Source organism: Melospiza melodia, chromosome 15, assembly GCF_035770615.1.
Source record: "Melospiza melodia melodia isolate bMelMel2 chromosome 15, bMelMel2.pri, whole genome shotgun sequence".
Taxonomy (NCBI): domain Eukaryota; kingdom Metazoa; phylum Chordata; class Aves; order Passeriformes; family Passerellidae; genus Melospiza; species Melospiza melodia.
In genome coordinates, this window is record NC_086208.1 from 14,577,293 (window position 1) to 14,597,523 (window position 20,231).

Here is a 20,231-nt window from a genome sequence, read left to right on the forward strand (position 1 = left end):
TGTGTTCAGCCCTCTCCATCAGCAGGCCAACTGCCAGGATTTGTGCAGCATGTCTGAGGATGTGTTTGGATAAAGCATCACTGGAAAGGGAACTTATGCAAACTTCCCTGAGATCACCTGAAAAATTTCCACACACACCTCTTAACATGGTGGCTGTTTTATAACTCCAGCCCAAATGACATCACTAGAGAATTTTTAACCTTTGTGACTGTCCCTCCATTTCCAAACAGGGAGGGTGTTTTTCTGTACTTCACCAGCTCAAAATTCATGCATCAACAAGCTCAAACATCTATTGCTTCTCTTTCAGGTTCCCTTTCAGGTGGCTTCAACCTGGAGCACACAAAACCTGCAGCAGGGGTGTGGAGATTGTGCCACGTTGCCACTAAATAGAGACAGACAGACAGACAGACACAAGCAGAGGTAAAGTGATCAGAATATTGGAAGGACAGCTGAGCTGGACACAGGTTTCATTATTCAGTAGATAACAATCCTTCCTCTGGCAATGAAAATAATCTTGGCAGTGCCCAAAGTGTCTCTGTGAGTGCCGAGGAGGCGCCAGCTGCTGACATGGTGGGAGATTGAATTCAGCCTGGGGAAAGGGCAGGATCATTTCTGGTTGTAGCTGCAAAACAATAAGGGGTGAAAGGAGAAGGGCAGGAACATCACTGTATTTTATGTGGCTTTTCCCTAAGTTGACCCCTGTGGATACATTTATTCTTATTTCTTTGAATTTAGCACTTGTTTGCTGGCTTTATTTATTTTATCATGATTTTCTGTTTGCTTCTTTCAGAGCCTCAGAAAATTCTTGAGATCATTCTATCTACATATCCTTACACCTACATATCTGCTCCTAGCCTGATCCCAAACTATCTCCAGGCTTGATGGGGCTGTGAGCAACCTGGCCTGATGGAATATCCCAGCCCATGGCATGGGGGCTACAACCAGATCTTTCAGTTCCCTTCTAAGGACCAGTCTATGATTCTGTCAGACCTTTGGGTCAGATTCTGCCCGATTCTATCAGCTACATCCAAGTTTCAGCTGAAGAAAAGGCACAACCATGGTTTTAATATTTATTAGAGCACTAGAGAGTGCGCTCAGAAAAAAGACAGCAATAGACTGGAGCAGAGTTCAAGCCTCTCAAAATACAACCAAATCCAACTGCTCAGCACACTGTTGCAGAAAGCCAAGCTCCTCTTTACAGTGTTTGACTTTATTTAAAAATGCAAATGGCTGCAGCCCCCCATCCATCTGATCTGCCAGAGAAGAGGAGTTTGAGGAGGTACAGCAGAGCACACAAAAGTGATTTCAGTACATCTTGCTATGCTGCAGCAGAAAACTCCAAAATGAAGCCTGAAGACTTCATGTATCAATGAGCACTGATTTTGCCTTTCACTGAAGGTACAGAAGAAGCAATAAACACTTCTGTAAACCCTGTAGAGAGTCCCTGCACAGTTTTTTGCAGACACTGTCTCCCCAGATGATTAACAAACACCAGTAATGGGTCTGTGTTTGAGCACAACGCTGCTGGAGTTAATATCCAAATCCTTCCCTGTTTGGGAAAGGCATTTTCTAGGTGTTTGAAAATGGGCTGGTTAATCATCAAAACTGGAGTCATTCAGGCAAGAGGTACCCCAGAGATGAGACAGCAGGGGAAAAAAAAAAAAAAAACCTGCTCTGTTTGCTAAAGGTGACAGATTTAACAATATTTTTTTTCTTCTGGAAGACAGATGTTTCATCTGTGTTGACATCAGGGAGTATGGTCATGTAAGATTGTGTAGACTATTTTATTGATACTGAATACAGGCAAAAAATTGTGGGATTTTTTATTGTAGTTTTTAAACAGTCAGATGTTGCAAGACATTGTCTATGGATAAAAAGAAACACTGCATAAGCAACTCTTAACAATTAACCAGAATTCTTGCACCAACAGTGCAACAGGGCACAAAATCTTCTCTCATTATACCCAGTTTGGATTTTCCACCCTTGATTTGGCTTTTTGCCAGCAAGAGTACTGGGCCAGCACCATTTCCTTTCAACCTTTCCTACTGAAATTGCAAGACACAAATTTCTGTCAAGGAGCATTTGCTGGCCTGGAGAGGTGATGTGTGCTGGTGCTCGTGAAACACTGCGAAGATGCAGAATGCTTCAGGAGTGCTGCTTGCTCTGCAGGAGGAGCAGAGCAGCTGGGTTATGCTCTCCCAGAGCTCGGGGAGGAGGAAAGGTCACTGTGGTGGCACAGGAGGGATGGGGAACTGAGGGGAGATCTCAAGGGCAGCGTGCTGAGGCATTTGGAAGAGCAGAGCTGCTGTCAGCCCCCACTGAGATCTGAATGCATTTGTTGCTGTGACGAGGCTAACACTTTCCCTTTTGTGCTAACTTTGGTTCCTTGCAGTGCACATCCTCCCCCTCTCCCCCTCGAGCATCTGCTGAGGTCACATCTTCTCCTGTGCTCCCCCCGCCTCCGCGTTTTGGGGATGAGCACTCATTGTTGCTCACCCCACGAGCTCCCTGCACGTGCCCAGCCTCTCCCCCAGCACTGGGACACACGGCACTGCTGGGACAGAGTGGCACTCAGGCTGGGGACAAGGGCACGGTCAATCCCAGCACACAAAGAGAGCCAGAGAAGCATCCACACTGTGCATGCTGAGAGGCTCGAGCCGTGCCCAGGCAGCAAGGCCAGCTCAGGACACCACAGCCCTTCCCTGGGGCTAGGGAGGGAGGGATGGCTGTTTGCTCAGGGTCTGCAGCATATCCACAGGGCTTTGCTGCCACTGGACCCTCCTCAGCACCTCCCTAGAGGGAGGAAGGCATTGGAGCAAGAACTGCACACCGTCGCTGGGGTACATCCTATTTTCTCTTCCAAATTCAGGATGAAGGACAGAAATTAAGTGAGAGCCAGAAGATACTGCACATCAAATGGAGCTGTCAGTATTTTTTCTCTGCTACAAGTTCTGGTCTGCTGGACATTGGGCCACCAGCCTCTCCCTGCTGCCTCATTTCAGATGCTTTGTGTAAGCCATTTAAATTCCTTCCTTTGGCACCCATGCAGCAGGTTTTCTCTGCTGGTGTAGGCACCTCAGCCTCAGTTCAGTGGCAAGGGTGGGATCTCTGTCCTGCACATCATACTAGCCATGGTCTATATGTACCACCTGCAGACAGGGATGGGGAGCTGGCAGGCTGGTGAATCCTGTCCTGAGAGCAGGAAGAATCTCTCCAACAGAAAATTCTCACTAGACAAAATCTAAATTAAATCCTTCTCTCTCCTTCCTAAGACCTGAGTAGCCCTTGCTGAAGCTTTTACTTTTCAGCTTAACTCTTCAGGTATCTTGTATGTTCTCTACCCAGGGAATATCCACTAATAAGGTCTGAGCATACTCTTGCAATTTCTTTCAAAGCTAACTAACACTAACCTATCCCTTCAGGACTCCACCTTAATTACTATAACTTTACTCCTACTCCTGGCATATATATTCCTGGCCAGTGCTCCAGATTGATGCATTCTTTCCAGATGGGGCAGGTTCTGGGATTTGGGGGAGTGGAGTTCATCCATGAAACAGGGGGAGAGGAGGAGGAGCAAGAAATGATCAAACAAGTTAGAAAATTTTTCCAGTCTACCCACCCCAAAATTTCCAAACCAAGGGAATAAAAATGAAGCCAAAACAAAATTGGAATCTTGGGATTTAGGGCCTCCAGAGAAGGATCCAACTGATTTATTTTCTGCAAGAAAATTTCCCTAAAATATGGCAATTCAGATGGAGTGAGGCAATGCACATGAGCTGACTTAGGCTAACATTACAGTGGAAAAAGTGAGTGCAGCAGTTTTTATGTATTAACTTCCATGTACACGTTGTTAAAACAATATATTTCAGTGCAGGCCTGCCAGTTGCAGGGGTATATTTTCAAGCTGAAAAGACTGGTCCCTTCACACTGAGACAGGAATTTTTACTGAAAAAATTGACCTAGAAGTGATTTTTTAACAGAGCGAAAAGTTTATAATGGTGAATAATCCAAGGCTGAAGAAAACTATTTTTTTGAAATATCCATTTTTACTTCCTCTAAACTGATTTTCTCCAACACTCTTATTTTCTGTTTCTGCCATTAAATCCCAAAGTCAGGTTTTTACTGTGCCTCAGCCCTTCAGGCTGTGCTGTTCTGACTCCTCAGCACTCCAGGAGCCTTGCAGGAATTAAGTGCCTCTCACAATAGGACACATTTCTAGGGTGAAGGTTTAATTTGGTTCTGGACTGTGTGACTAAGCGGATGAAAAAGCAAACAAGAACTTCCTCATGCCTCTCCATCGGAGCTCTAAGAGTAAATGGGCTGATTTGCTCAGTTATGGGTGGGAAATGAACTGAAGCAATCCTGCATCCACCACATGTCCAGCCAAAAGCAATTTAGCCAGCTAGGAAATAAGGAAAACTGGGATGGGCTGCTGGTCCAGGGCTGTCATATGCTGTTATCCTCCCCAGGTAGGGAGCAATGCCATGAAAGTTCAGATCAGTGGGACTCCATGGCACCACACTTGTGCTAGAAAAGCTTTACAGTGAACACAAGGGTGTTTCTGGGTTTAGACAGATGGGTTGGTCATGGCTTTTCTGGGGCAGCATATTCAATTTATCACTTGTTGGACACAGAGCAACAGTGACCTGCTTCAGCAACTCAGTATCCCACAGACTTTCCCTTTCAGGGATCCTTCTGTATGGACCAGTCCAGTGGTAGCCCCCCAAATTCTTCCCCTGGATCACAGCAGAAGATGCCCAGAGCCTGCATTTTGCTGTCAGGCCTGCAGTGCCATGCACAGGTAAGGGGACACCAGGAGGCATTCTATCCTAAAACCAGAGGGGGATTGTATTGCCATCCTTCTCAGCTGCCTCACAACACCCACCTGAAGCAGGTAAAGAGCTTTTCTAACAGAGGTGTGTTAGCTGGGTGGCTGTGGCCATCCCAGAGGCAAATCCAGGCAGGGCTGTCCTGCTGCACAGAAAGCATTGCAGGGGTGCAGGATGTGACTCCTGAATTTGTGCAATCACTTTGGTGCGTGCCGTGCCCAGCCCACCCTGGGAACCAGCTTGGACAGTGCTTCCATGGGGATCCCAACCTGTCTGGGGCACACATTCCCTTAGATGTGAGCAGCACAGACAGGAGCACTGTGTGAATTTCCTGCTTTCGTCTTCTTTGTCAGCAAAACTGTGTTCCTGTCCTGGGAATACCCCAGTGATGCTGATGAGCTGGGATTAGAAGGACTTTACATAAGGCTGTTTGATTAAGTGGCTATTATCAGCTAAAAACTTGGTGCTTCCCATTAAGTGCTCTCAAATGTGTGTCCTCATTTTACTTATTTTGTGCTTGCATTATGCTTCAGAAGAGGCAGCCTGGCCTTTCTGCCTCGTCCAGGCCCTTTTGCCAACACTAATAAGATGTTCTGTCTTGTTCAGCGCTAGTTTAAGGCATGCAATGCCCCGATGGAGCCCTTCCTTAAAGGTGTTTCTCTAAAATCAGCACATCACTGTAGTTTGCCATGCAAATTGGCCCAGCCCTGTGAACTTTCTGCTCCCCACCAGATCCTTCAGCTCCTCTCCCTCGAGGCAGATTTCTTCTTCCAGCAGATCAAAGCCTGCAGCACTGACAAAGGACTAAAACAATAAGGTTTTCACCTTTTGTCTTTGTTTCTATTAGTGTGCCAGTGCACTTTGATTTGCTCTTTTGCAGCATCTGTGCTCAGGCTGCAGTGATTTCCCATAATAGTCCAATATACTTTTCATGATCCATGTTCAATTTATACCCACACCCCACTTTAATCCTTCTGTCCAGATCAATTATTTCATACTTTTGTACATTAAATTGCTTTCACCATCTGTTGGCCCAGTTGCCCTACATAAGCCAAACCCTCTGAAGGTATAATTGCAATATTGTTCATTATTTGCTCACTCCCTTTCCTCCCAATATACATAATGGCAGCAAAATGAAGAAATAATTTAAATCTAATTTAAATTCCCTTCAGGTTTTTTACACTGTGCTGATCAAAATAGTAGCTAGGGTCTTCAAAAGAAGAAGCCATCCATCTCAGAAGAGCCTTGATGCCCTTGGATAGCTATCTGTGAAAACGAGTGAATTTTTGTAGGACTGGAGCACCATGTACCAGCATTTAACTAAGCTGATGGCAAATGCTATCAGCACATCAGCATGCTGTTAAATCATTGCACAGAAGAATTCCAATCTGGTTAAACAGGATCTGATTTTATACTGCCACTTCCATGAAATAAATGTACTAAAACCAATTTTTTTTTTTCTTCTTGTCTTATCTATTTCCATCTCTATTTCAGCCCAAGCTCGTTGTGCACTGTGCACTGTGCTTGGGCAGCTTTTCAGGCATCCACAGAGAAAACCTGTGAGCACCAACCCTCTTCCCCAGGGATAACTATTCCTTGAGCTTTGATTTAATTTTTCCTGCAGTCAGGAGGCCACCCACAGAGCTCCAGTTCTGCCTGACCTGCTTCATTTCTTCCCCAGCATTAACAGCAAGGGCACAGAGGGGCATCAATCTCTGGCAAGATTCACAGGTTAATTCAGACCTGGGTTTGCATTTACCTTCAGGACTTCCAGTGGGGAGGAAACTGCCCAGCATCAGAGGGAAATGTTCCAGTGCAACACATTCCACTGGCACCCAGCTCCTGCAGGAGTAATGTCAGTGGAGATAAATAAGACATGTAATTTCTTGTCAGGCTGTTGCATTTCCCACCGCTCGTTTTAACAATTACACCCTGCGACTTTTTTTATTAAACAACCAAAAAGAATAGATTTGTGTAACCCAGGAAGAAAAATTGCCTGGAGAAATGAAACATACCCAGACTTAATCTTCTCTCCTGTGCTTTTTGAGGTGTTTGAAATGAATGTGTTCTCAGGGCAGCAGTCTGTAATGAGACCTGTGGTTTTGGCACTTCTCTGCCGTGCTCCCTTCCTCACCAGCCAATTTCATTACAGAAATTTACAGAAATTATAAACCCAGGAGGAATAAAAGGACCCATCCAAGCCATGGCACAACTTTCTCCTCCTCAAACCAATGGAAACACTGCCACAGTTTACAACAGGGATTGCCAAAATCCCACCATTATTTCACATGCAGCTTTCTCCAAGCCTTATTTTTAAAGCAATTAATAGAAGGAGTGATTGACCTTTAGAGAGCCCTATCCCAGTGGGATTTGCAATCAATGCTTCTTCCGAGTGCTTCTTTGCACTGGCATCTGTATCAATTAGTGGCTTCTTCTACAGAAAGGTTACACAAACACAGTTTTATTTCTTATTATTAATTATTTTTTAGACAGGGCCAAGTTTGAAGCAGCTACCCGGACTTAACAGCTTCAATGTTGGATTTACTCTTGTAAGAAACGTGCTGCTTTTAAGACTGACCTGGAAAAAAGATATTCAAGGAGCAGACATGCTAAAAGAGGTGAAGCACTTTGTTTTGCTTTCAAGACCAGAAGGTTGCACATAAAACACACTCCAATACTCATTACTACAACTTCAATGCTTTTTAAACAGCGATGATTCTGAACTCAAGACCAGCCTGTTGTAAATAGATAATAAGATCAATCTGAAACCCTCTTTGTATGCTCAACTGGTGCACATTTGAAACAAAAATAAAATGTAGAAAAGTAAAATTGAACTTCCTTTGAAGACCAAATAGAGAAGATACTGAGACATCAACCTTGAGTCTAGAAACATCTCTGTTTAATTCCAATTCAACAAAATGCAACATGGTCTAGCCCCATCAGGACTGGGAGGAAGATTGAAAAAAAGGTAAAGCTTGTGGGTTGAGAAAAGAACAGTTTATTAAGTGAAAGAAAATAAAATATATTAATAATACTACCCACAATAATAACAATTGTAATGAACGTGTTAAAAATGGGGGAAATTGGGAAAGGAGAAAGGTTGGGGGATAAAGGCTTTTGTTCCACAAGATGTGCAAGTAATTAAAATGCTGTATGTGGAATATTTCTCTCGTGAGGGACAGAATACAATCTCCTTTAAACAGCTAAAACATCCTGTTGGGCGTATTTTTTCCAGGCAGAACAAGCTGAATCTTCCCTAGTATAGTTTGTTCTGTTGGAATTGGTAGGAGAGGTCCCTCCCCGATGGCTGGGGCAGGATGAGTCAAGACCTCCACAGAGATAACTGCTGCTTCAAAAATCAAGGGCATTGATAAAGTTGAAGAAAGGCTTGAAGGAATAAGTGCTCGGTTTTGCCACTACCACTGAGTTTCAGGGCAATTTTTAACGCAACATCTAGGTTATAAACATGAAAATATGGCACTCCAGACTCACAGCCATCTGAACGTGGCTGAGGGTGAATGCTCATTTCTATCATTTCTCACCAGGGTGAGTATTGATTTCATTTCTCACACTGCACCAGCCACTTGACCAAACTGCAATCCAATATTTAGTGTGTTCGTCACACTGGCTGGTGGGGGCCTGTGGTGTGTAGTCTATCACATGGTGACCTTTATGGTGACTGGCATAGCCTTAATCATGATAGAAAATGCTGATATAGAGGTATTCACATCATCATTTCTAGCACTTAAAATAGGATTCTTGAAGGAGTAAGGTATGAGTAGAGTAGCATTTACTGTTCCCTGTGGACAAGTGCAGTGATTTGTTGTACCGTTTAATGTTGGGGTTTTTTCTAAGGACAAGGACAAAAAGTTGGCTGCATAGGCAGCTGAGAGGAGGTAAATGCTCAGTTTTAGGTGAAGGAGTGCTCAGAACAGAGGCGTCAAGGCTGAAATTCCTCACATTAACTGCTTGCACAGCTTTTCCCAGCAACCTCATTCCCCTCCAAAAGCACTGAGCAGAGTTTGAACCTCAAAATGAGGGATGAGCCAGTGACATTGTCAAGTCCTGTAAAGGCTTCATATTTGTTATGCTGAAGATGGAAGATGCTCAGATTAAAAGATGCACAGACATTAAAAATGGCCAGGAGAGCCCAGCCCACAGGGAGTTTGCAGTGTTAACAGCTGCCCTATGAGCTGGAAGGTCTCTGTTCCCATGAGAGGTCCTGACAGCAGAAACTGTTTTTCATTGAGACCAGTCTCACCCCTCAGTGTCCTCTCCCTGTAAGAAATAAATGAAAGGGATCAATATTTTTCCATGCTAATTTTGCCATTTGCTAGCCTTTCTTGTAATCTTTGAGCTTTTTTCACCTTCCAAACTATCCTTCCCTTCTATAAACATTATCACCTGTCCAAAACATTTTGCAGTTATTGCATGAGCAGTATCTACATCTTCTAAGCAAGAACTTTTGATTGATGGTGAGGTCCTCCCCACTGTGAAGGGTTAACCTGAATCTCAGGTGCTACTCAAGCTCCCAGGCTGACCCTCAGTGAAAATTAATAGCTTGTATCTGTTTAATATTCCTTTCCAGCACATTGTCAAATCGTTTCATCTGTGCTTAAATGGATCAGTGGTATTCATCTTCAGTGTTTCCTCATTCCTCTTTTGGGTTTTACTAATTCTTTGTTGTTTGTGGGTATTTTTAAAATCAGAGAAGAAAGTTCATTGCGTTTATTTTTATTTCACAAGGTTTTCATAAAGTTGGAAGTAAAGGACGGATATAACATTAAAAGATCTATGTTGTCTTGCTCCAACTAAAGAAGTGGACCACATCTATGCCTTTTATAAGTTGCATTACAGACATGACAGTGTCATCATTTGCAGCTAATCAAAACATGCCAGTTGGGCACAGATTTTCTAAACACATGTATCAGTCTTATTTGTCATGCAAGTTATAAATTTAAACTGATGCATCTGTTACAACCATTGGTGCAAGAGATGGAAAAGATCCATAGGGAGGCTTTCAGCTTTCCATTTAGTGCTAAAGTGGAACAGAACTCTATCAGATGTATTATTATTGTCATTATTATTTAATATCCCCCTCTGCCTCCCCCATGCATTAGCCACTTAACAGCAAGCATGAGTGCAGCCCTTGTCTCAGCCTGCTCCATCCAAGTGACAGACGGGTGTCCAAGGGACAATAAACCACATTTCAAAGAGGATGGCCTGATCCTCCTGGAATGGCTGCATGGCTGCTCAGGAGAGGGGGCCCAGCTGGCTGGTGGGCACAGAGGGGTTTGGGGGCTGGAGTTGCTGCTGAAGGGTAAATGTGATGGTGCAGCCATGAGCTTTCCAGAATGGCTCGATGGTGAATGAATTCAAGGGGTGATTGTGAGCATTGATACTTCATCAGACACCATAGACACCAAGGAGTGACAGAAAGAAAGAAGCATAAAGGAATATATTGCAGATGCTGAATAACAGAGAGATGATAAACTGACCCAAGTGCTGCTGTAAATCCAGTCCTTAGGCCTGGGTTCAGATGCTCTGCAGTGCCTAAGCCTTGCATGCCCTCAGGCTTGCTTTAGCCATGCTTCCAAGCTCAAGAACTTTTTTATTTTCAACAATGACAGCTCCAGCTTGAGGTCTGTTCTTGTGCTGTTTCTGCAGGACTCACATCCTTGACTTGGGAAAAAAAAATCCTTTCTTCATTACACTTTGCAGGTCACAGAGTTAACAAGTTTCCAAGAAAACCTTATGTACATCAACCTTGGGCAAAGGCAGGGGACATTCTTTGCGCTTCCAGGAGACCCCTGGAGCCCAGAGATGGCCACATCCATCACCCAGATGAGCTTTCCCTGGGAAAGCATACTTTGAATTTGTTCAGACCCTAATGAGTTATCTACGAACCATCAAATATTTCACATTCCATATGGATCATCCAGGTTCCCTAAATGACACCATCAGCTAGGGTGGCTGCAAGGAGGGTCGTAAATAACTCCCTCAGTTTAATGAGTTACAGTCTGAGGAGAGGCTGCTCCACCAGGTAATGAGTCACAGCTTCACTTTGCTGTAGATCAGCTGAGACACACTTGATTTACTGTGAGGGTTGCCTGTATTAAAACTAATCAGAGGCTATCGTGGAAACCCAAACAGACCCAACCCTACCACAATTTAATCTCCCCACAAATAAAATCTACTCATAAATCACAGACAGCATGGAAATGTGTCCCTCTAATGCTTCTTTTAGGAAACCTAAACCCGCAAAAAGCTCAGAAGGATGTGAAAACTGTGGTGATGTCGGTGGTATCAGGTTAATTCATAGCACAGGAGGAGATGCAGGATACATTCTGATGGTTAAATAATCAAGATAGAGAAAGCTATCCTGAAGTATGTTTTCCTTTTGAAATGTAAAATGGACACATTTTCTTGACCTTCCCAGAAAAACAGAGAAAACTTTAGATAAAGGTGTTAAAATTGTCATTGTAATTTTTACTTACTGAAATGAGAATTCTAATAGAAAATCCACTAATGAAAATGTACTGCTTTTAATAAAAAATGGCATAAAAAGCTGAGTTTCACAGAAATACGTGTATTTATTATGGTTGAAGCATCTCTCCTGATCAGCCCTGGTAATGAGTTTTCTCAAGCAAACAACAGCAATAGTTCATGGAAGGTCTGTTCAGCTTGATTGAGAAAAGGCATGTTGATACAATGGAATGACTGCAGTGACAATCACTCTCTTGAATAATCATTATCATATTGTCTTGTCCAGGTGGCAAAACAATCTCCACTAGAGGAGAGCTGAGACTGAGCCTTTGTTCAGGGGAAAGCAGCGCCTCCAGAACTCCAGTCCTCAACAGACCAGGTGGGCACTGCTGCCATTTATGTCAGTCAAAAAAGGTGAATATTTAAAAAACCTTGTATTTTGTAAAGACCTTAATTCTCATCCTCTCAGTAAATTAATTACTTCAGTTCTCTGTTCCAGAAAGGCATTTTTAATTTTGTACAAAAGGAAAGAATCAAGATCCTTCTTGTCAAAAGATTAATGATACATGTCCACATGGAGGAAGTTTTGTTGAGTACAGTGGTTGTCTTAAAGTGCCATGCTCCATTTTAACTCAGTGTGATGTGCACAGACTATTAATAATAGTAAATTATTGCATTTGGGACAAAAACTCAAGGAAATAATTTATAACAAAATCTGCATTCAAGCCATCTCTCAGCTTTCACATCCTGGTCGTAAATCACTGGAGAGACACTTATGATTGATTCACAGGAGAGTTTTATATTACCATAGAAAAATAAAAATAATAGTTGCCTTCTGAACAGCTGTCCTTCATCCTAATTATGCAGCCTAACATATCCTTCATAATTGACAGTCAGGATGTTTCTCTCAGAAAAGAGACTTTGAAAGTCAGAAAGGGAGCTAAGGTGTAGATGCAAAGCTAGATTCTGAATGACAGTGTCAATGTTTGTTGTTAGGCAGTGGGAAAATACAGTGTCATTATTCCCATCCTTGTGGTGTCAATACAGGTTGTGGTGTCTTTATGGCACCAGATCCCACTGAGCTCTAGGGAATACCTCTGAAAACAACATCTCAAGGTCATTTCCTTCTCTAGATTAGATCCTGTCTGTAACTTTCCTTGGTAAGTGCATAGGATCTCCTCTGGGAAGATGAACAATTTTAGTGGCAGAGTGAATCCCATCTCCTGATGTCCCACCATAAGTATAAAAGGCTGGAGCTAGTTTCTTGATCTAGAGGGGAAGGACATATTTAAATGAGTAGTGAGAGATTATTTATTTTTTAATCCATTTGAACTAGCCATCCCATGCTCTGATGTGAGATAATAATTAGCATCCAAACCTCACTACTGCACCCTCAGCACTAGCATAATGCCATTCTTGGCTTGCGGACAGCCCTTCATACCACAAAAATATAGGAGATAGAAATTGTGTCTTTTTCTCAGTGAAAAATAACTGCTGAGGGCTCACCTGCAAGCCACTCTACCCAAAGAGCAAACATTCATGTGAGAGTTTTCAGGATATTTCCTGTAACCCAATTATTTTCTTTTTAAAATAGCAATGAAAAGTGGAGCAAGTATGTAACGCTGTTAAGAACCTGTCAGGCTTTGCCTTTCCTGTTGCTCCATTTTCTCCATGCTTATTGAACACTCTAGAATTAGCATCAAGCCTCAAGATAACAAGCTCACAAATCTCCTTTAATGACACCTTCCTTTTCCTGACTCTTTTTTACAGGAGAGTTGTTCTGTTATGTCAGACAAACTATGGGCTCTGGTTGCTTCACAGTAAGCAAATGAATTGGACATTTTTTCCTTGAGGGCCTTGCTTATTTGAAGGTCAAGTAGAACAACTCTTTGCTGCTTTACTGAGGTACTCTCAAATAACTTGGATTTATTCTTTGACTGCCCATGGCACTGCCCTGTTTTCACGTTGGAGGTCAGGCCAAGAGCAAGTGAATTCCCTTTATCTTTCACTGACTTAGCTAAGTTCCAGAGAGGTCAACAACCCCTCTCTCCCCTGCATTCCTGGGTCCTGCATTTCTATCATTGCATTTCTATCATTGCTTCAGAGATATTGCACTCCTTCATAGCAAACACTGCAAGGATCTTTCAAAAGGGGAAGTTCAGCCTCTAGGAACACGGGGATGAAAAGCAGCAAGACTCTGGTGCTCTTTGGATAAAGTTTGCCTGCAGACTCAGGAATGCTCTGCAAGGACTTCAGTAAAGGCTCAACACAGCTGAGTCTTTATATCAGATGACCATTGCCTTAAATATCAGTTTGTGTACTCAGACATTACGTACCACAAGAGGCTGTTATAGACATTTCGTTTTCACACAGACATGGAATAATTTAGGGACTCTCTTAATTCTAAAAGCTTGAACCAAAAAAGCACAATAAATCACTAAACCCCCAATAAAATAAGTTTTAGAAAAATTCAATTCTGTTCCTGAAGTTCCTACTTGCTTCCATTAGTCTGTGTGCAAACCTTTGAGGACCAAATGTTGTCAAGAATGCTGAAACTCAATTATAGCAGGCTATTACAGTAGAGTCTCAGACAAAAGAAAAACGTTTAATTTTGGCCAAATGCTCACTATATATTCACTATATATAATTGCTGCCATTTTTCAAAGGCACATTGTTAGTAATTTACATGAACCTAAAAGCTCAGCTCAGGGTTATGTGTCCAGCCAAAACAGATTGTGACTGACCTTATGGTACCCAGAGGCACTGGGACAGCTAAGGTGACAAAAGGGTGTTCTTTTACATCAAGCTCACCCAACTGAAATTACATAAGTATATAGAGTAACACCCAACAACACTGTTAGCTGCTCCTAAGATGAACTTATTGAATTGAACTGGGGTCATGCATCAGTTGAGGGGGTGAGAGAACTCCGTTCTGGCCAAAAAAAAAAAAAACCAAAAACAAAAAAAACCAGAAAAAAACAAACAAACAAACAAACAAACAAACAAACAAAAGGCAATAAAAGGCTGGTTTATGGGAGCTGGTTTTGTTTTGAAGAGCTGCTCCACAACATCACAATGCCATCAGTGAAGTTCCTCCCTTTTCTGTCTGTACTGTCTTACTTTGTGTTTGCTGATAGCCTTGATTCTTTCATGGACAGCATAGGCCACTATTTTAATTATAATCTATAATTATTCAGCTTCCCACTCTCTCATGAACACCTTTTCCTCAACCTGAGAGATGGAACACCTTTCACAGTGGCTCAGTTAATCTGTGACTACAGTGTGTGTCAGAGAGACCCTGGTACTACAGATTCACCACAAAATCACACAGGAAACTCTCTTCCATTGGCAAGAAACAGCTAATCCAGAAGAGCCCTAAGCCAGGTTTTTACCAGCTCAGAGATGTTAATAAAATCTATTCTGCAAAGAGATACAACATTCATTTCAACAAACCCAGGAACTAGTACAGTGAGACAAATACAGTGCTCTACATTATGTCTAGAGAAAAAATATGTCTGGGCTGAAAGCAAGCAGTGTTTGATTGAAAGTGTTCACACCAAGCTGCAAGATCCACTGAGGACGTGGTCATGGACAGTAAATAAAAGGCTCCAGGGGAAGTCAGCACATGCACCCATGGCTGGGTTTCAAGATGCCACTGGGCATCACTGTAAACAACTTCTTTACCAAGGGGACAGTCTGATTTACAAGTACTGGGTCCATCAAGGCATTATCTAGCAAGAAGTGTCAGGGCACAACTGTTGAGTGTCTGCGTGAAACTCCACTTGCTTACAAAGTGTTTATAGCTCCCTTGGTCCAAAGTGCTTCACAAACTCACGTAAAAGCTCTGCTACATTTTGCCATTAAAGGAATTACTCACAAGGTGGACACATAGAAGGAGCAAATTGGGTCAAGCTATCACCATAAAGACCACCAAGTAAGGGGTCCAAATGAAATCACAGCAATGAACTTTGGGCTGACCCACTAATATTAATGCCCAGAGCTGGGCAGAAGTGTCTGTGTGTCACCAGCAGCTGCCACTGTGTGAGAGCTTGGTGCGACTTCCCACACAAAAGATGTCACCATCACTCCTCCCGTTATCCCACCACCTGGAAGATGAATTCCTGCAGACTCCAGGGAACATTGCCTTCTGCTGCATCATCAGCCATGGACAGGTCTGGCCAAGAATATTTTTCAGAGTGTCACAGTGACAGGAAAGCAGAACATTTGTAATAAAGTGTTACTACAGTGAGTATCTTAGTTGTTTCACAAAGGCACATCAATGTATAAAATACAGATGACATTCCTTTTTTTGACTAAATAGAATTATCTTTTAGAATTAAGAGTTTCAAGGTCTCATCCTTACAAAAAGAAATTAAATATTTTTATTGTATATTGACTTACAGTTTGGACAAGCATTGCTTTATGAGATGCTGATTAATAGTCAGGAAAGCATCAGTCTATTGTCCAGTAATTTACTTTTCATTTTCTGATTCTGCAAATTAACTTTCCTACTAAATGAGGCGTTAGGCTGATGTCAATATTTGTAGGTACTTCACAATTATACTGTGTTTGCTAAATGACATTGCTTTAATTCAAAAGTCATTGGGATTTCCATTTAGACCATGATCCTGCTGGGTGCCTAGCTCTGCTGCAAAAGTGCTGCATGCCCTCAGGTCTCATGGAGTCAGTGGCACTGGAGATTACTCAGCTGCCTTCAGATCCAAGTCTCATTTATTTGGGAAACCGTAATTAGAGTTTAGGAGCCAGGTTTATGCAATGTGGATTGTAGACAAGACACCCAATTCTTGCATTTAGGAATCTCCTCTCTTTGTTAACTCTTTTTTTTTATAGGTGGAGATTTCAAGGTGAGCCTTGACCTCTTGTTAAATTAATGTCCTAATTTTTTGCACTTTTTAGCTTCAGTGAGGTGTTCTCCATCCTTTCATCATGTGGAGGAAGGAACAGCTATCTAATCTGCTTGTCCAAAGGAAATGCCTTTTTAATGAGTCCAAGTCTCCAGCAGGACTCAAAATAGCAAGGCAGTAAAGCCAGAAGTGTTTATAGAAAGAAATTGCTTTAAAACGGTTAGTGTCATGGTATCTTGGAAAGGACAGCTGCTGATACATCCACAAGCTGCCCCAGTCTCAGCTCTCCTCACTGCCACACACCCTTGGCTGCTGGGCACACTTACACCCCCATTCTGCACTGGTAGGTGATTTAAATCCCTTCCTGTCTCCTCCCTCCTGTGCCAGCTGTTCCACAGGGTTTTGCACTGGAGAATCACCAAAACATCATTTCAAAGCCATCCCAAGGAAAAGCCTCTTGGCCAGAGCCCTGGGATCTCATATTTATTTACATTTTCTTCCTTGTACTTTGAACATATCTGAAGTTATTCCTTGTTGTCTTACTATGTAAGCCTTCCCCCAGACAAATGCACCAGGCAGGACCAGTCAGGGGTGCAGATCTGGTGCCAAGGGGATATGATTTACATTACATGCAAATCTGCTTTGGCAGCACATGAGCTCTCCTTTCATCCAAATGGCTTAAAGCAAATGAAAACTGGCCCGAACACGGATACACTGTCCTGGAAAGGAACCCAAATGTAGTCTGAGACTGGTATCTGAGACAGTTGTGCCTGATTTTTAACTTCACTGGTGGGATTTTGAGCAGAGCAGAATGCAAACCTCTCAGGGACATTATTCTGCTGTACCTAATGCAGGGGTGCACATCCTCCCGGCCAGGTGAGAGCATCTTCTCTGCCAGAGCAAGGGGCAGAAGCGGTGTCAGAACCCGGCAGACTGAGCAAGCATGCCCCCAGGGCATCACCATGATGCTCCTCAGTCACCCTTGCAATTATCTCAGATTAGCAGCGATTTACAGCCGGGCTGGCACCCAGGGCCACGGGGCAGGAGAGCACAAGCACCTGTCTGAAAGCATAGCCATGGGCAGGGGTGAGGATGCAGGCACTGCGTCCTCAGTCAGGCTGCAATAGCTGCTCTGACCTACAGCAGTGGAGAGGAGAGCAATGAAGTGCAGTCACCCTGCAGAGAACATCCAGAAAAGTTTTGGTGGCAGAAGTCAACAGTTATGGTTGCAATGTTAAAGGCAGCAATGGTTGCAGCACTGCTTTGGTTGGGTTTGTTTGTTTTTTTAAATTATATATCACAGTTCTTCTGTAAAACCATAATTTTCTCTTACCACCTGTTATTGGTTTTCCCTGCTACATCCTGAGCAGGAACAGGTACAGTGCTGCAGTACTGGGTGAGGCACACATTAGCTCCCTGGACTGTAAAATATGTCTGGAAGGTTTGGGAATACGATTCCAATGGCAATTGTAGAGATGCCTAATGATAGAGCTCAGCTGCTTGCATTGGCACATTGCACAGGAGTGGTTTCCACCAGCTCTGCTGAAGGGAAATCATCCTCTCCTGCTCCTTCTCCTGTTACCCACACTGCTGATGGTCCAGCTTAGATTTTCAGTTTGCACTTTTGCCCCTTGAGGTGTAAGATACCAGTCAAGTACTTCACTAAGGTCCTCACCCTGCACAGCTCTCTCTCAGTTCTTCAGTGCCACACAACAGGCAATGACTCTGAATATGGATCAAAAAAGTTATGCCTGCCTAGCATCAAGATTACACAGCTAATTTGGAGTAATAGTAACCATGAACAGGAAGGGGGAAAGTGAACTACAGCAGAAATTGTTTCAGCAAGGTGAGGGACTAAGAAAACTCTGTCTGCTAAGGTTATCCAGAGGTGAATGTTGCCACAAGCCCGGGAGCAAGGAGATGTCCAGAGCCAAGGTGTGATGAGATGGTCTCAGGAGATTTAAGACAGGTTGGTTTAAGATTGGCTGGTTTAAGTTTGGAGTGCCCACCCTTATCTAGGGCAGCACGCTGCCGGCCAGCAATGAATCTCAGAGTGTTTATGAAAACCTGACAGGGTATCTGCAAGATGCTTTAGTAGAAATTACTGTGGGGAAAATGCTTGCTTTGGATGTGGAAAGAGCTGAGAACTGAGCTGGCAAAACTGCCGAGCCCTGAGGAGAAGGGACTATTCTAGCTGTAGAGTAATTTTTTATTCTAGGCTAATGATAATCCAAGAACATTAGTATTCCACACATTAGTAGTTAAAGCTGAGTCAATTTAGGCCAGAAAAGCTGTTTGGCTATAGCAATAATTAACTATTAAATCCAACCAGGTCACTTGTCCATCCCTGAAGCATTCTACTGAGATCTCTCAGGAATGTGGTCTGTTTAGAGGCAGCAAAAAGCAAACTCAGGTCTACCAATGTACCTCAAGTGGAGATGCAAGACCCTCACTCTTTCTTTCAGCAGAGCAAACCAGGAGGAACTTTTCTAGAGGAAAAAATTGCGAGTATACGACATAAATAAGAGCAAAAAACCCAGGCATTCTGTCTCTTCTGGACAGAAACCGAACTGAAAATTGTATTCTGCTGCAATAAACCAAGCAACCAGATGTTTCAGATAATTAGTATTAGAGTCAAATTTTTCTAGCAGCTGTTTTCCTTGTGAAAGACAAGCAGTGTATCAGCCTGAAAAAACTCTTCCAACAGGATGTCTAAGATGTGATCAAGACACATGATGTCATTTGTATATATTACATTTATACATATATATATATTCTGAAGAGTTTTAAAGCATCAACTTGAATATTGGTAACTGCAGTAGCACGTGCAGAAGTTTACTTCTGCCTCCAGATATGTACTCAGTGAGTTAGATGAGATTTTATATCTTTAGCATCTAACCTAGAGCAGGCAGAAGATGACTGGAAAGACCAGCATGCCCCAAAAATCTGTGTTGGTTCTGTTGGATGTGTTTTTTTCAAGAAATTTTAAAACTTCCCCTAGCATAACTCTGTATGTTCAAGTATTTTAAGAGACACCACTCTGGTTTCACCTATTTAAAAGTCTGTGAGCTTGTCCATCCTGTTTATCACGCACTGCAGCATCCACCTGGAGCAAAGCATCTGTCTAGCCACACTAATTGAATTAGTCTGTGAATTCACCCATCTAGAGATAGAGACCTTGCTAGCTTCCCAACTTCAGGATTTTTACAGAAGAGGTGCCTAAATAAACATTTTAGGAAGGCGATGAGCACTTTTGTTTTCTAAAGAGATTTACAGAACACTTGCCTTTTTGGGGTTTCTCTGGTGGAAGAACCAGTTTTTTCAGGATGGAAAACAAATACCTCATGGACTGGCAGAAACCTGTAGGGAAGAGCCAGTTTCTCATGGGCTCATGCAAAAACCTTGGGAGCTGAGGCCCCAGGCAGCTTCTAATGCTCATCTTGTGAGCCTTGCAATGTCTGGAGGACTGATGAGTATCTCATTAAAATTAAGACCACTCATCTACAAGCACCGGGCTGTTCTCCTCACTAATTATTTGATAATGACGCCTCAGGCCATTGATATTGGAGGCTGCGTCCCTGAGGTGGAGCGGATTATTGACTCCTGTTGATGTGGCACAGACCTGCTGGAAAAGCTGTGGCAAGACAAAGTTCAGCTTGGGAGGGACCTGCTGGCAGCTGATGAGCGAAGGGCAGCGACGGACTGTGCCAGGTCTCTGCATTTTCTCTCCAGCAATGGTTTGCAGTTCTGCAATGTGCACCAGTAAAGATTCATCAGCCTGGGTGGAGACACCGCTCAGAGATTTTCAGTATCGTGGTTAATATGGTTATTCACGTAAAATAGGCCAAAATAAAAAGCTCCCAAGAGGTGATAATATTTTGGGAGAAAAAACTCAAAAAGGGAATGGGAATTAAAAAGGGCTCATTCAAAATATCAGTTCTCTTGACTTCCTGGTGCTGACTGGTTTATGGTCTGAAAATTAGAACGGTCCTAAGCTCCATTTTCAAAGATATCTTCTGAGGTGTTCAGGAGCTTCAAGGCCTCAACTACC

At 42.9% G+C, this 20,231-nt stretch overlaps 2 long non-coding RNA genes across 2 annotated transcripts in view; one reads left to right on the forward strand and one right to left on the reverse strand.

Moving 5' to 3' along the window:
- Positions 1-20,231, reverse strand: part of LOC134425339 (uncharacterized) — a 45,433-nt gene that overhangs the window by 23,810 nt on the left and 1,392 nt on the right. Inside the window, exon 2 of the long non-coding RNA XR_010029636.1 lies at positions 6,589-6,671. This is a non-coding gene — a long non-coding RNA (uncharacterized LOC134425339). The remainder of the gene's footprint in view (positions 1-6,588; positions 6,672-20,231) is intronic.
- Positions 305-1,433, forward strand: LOC134425021 (uncharacterized). The gene is made up of 2 exons (XR_010029564.1): positions 305-420; positions 791-1,433. It is a non-coding gene; the product is annotated as an uncharacterized LOC134425021 (long non-coding RNA).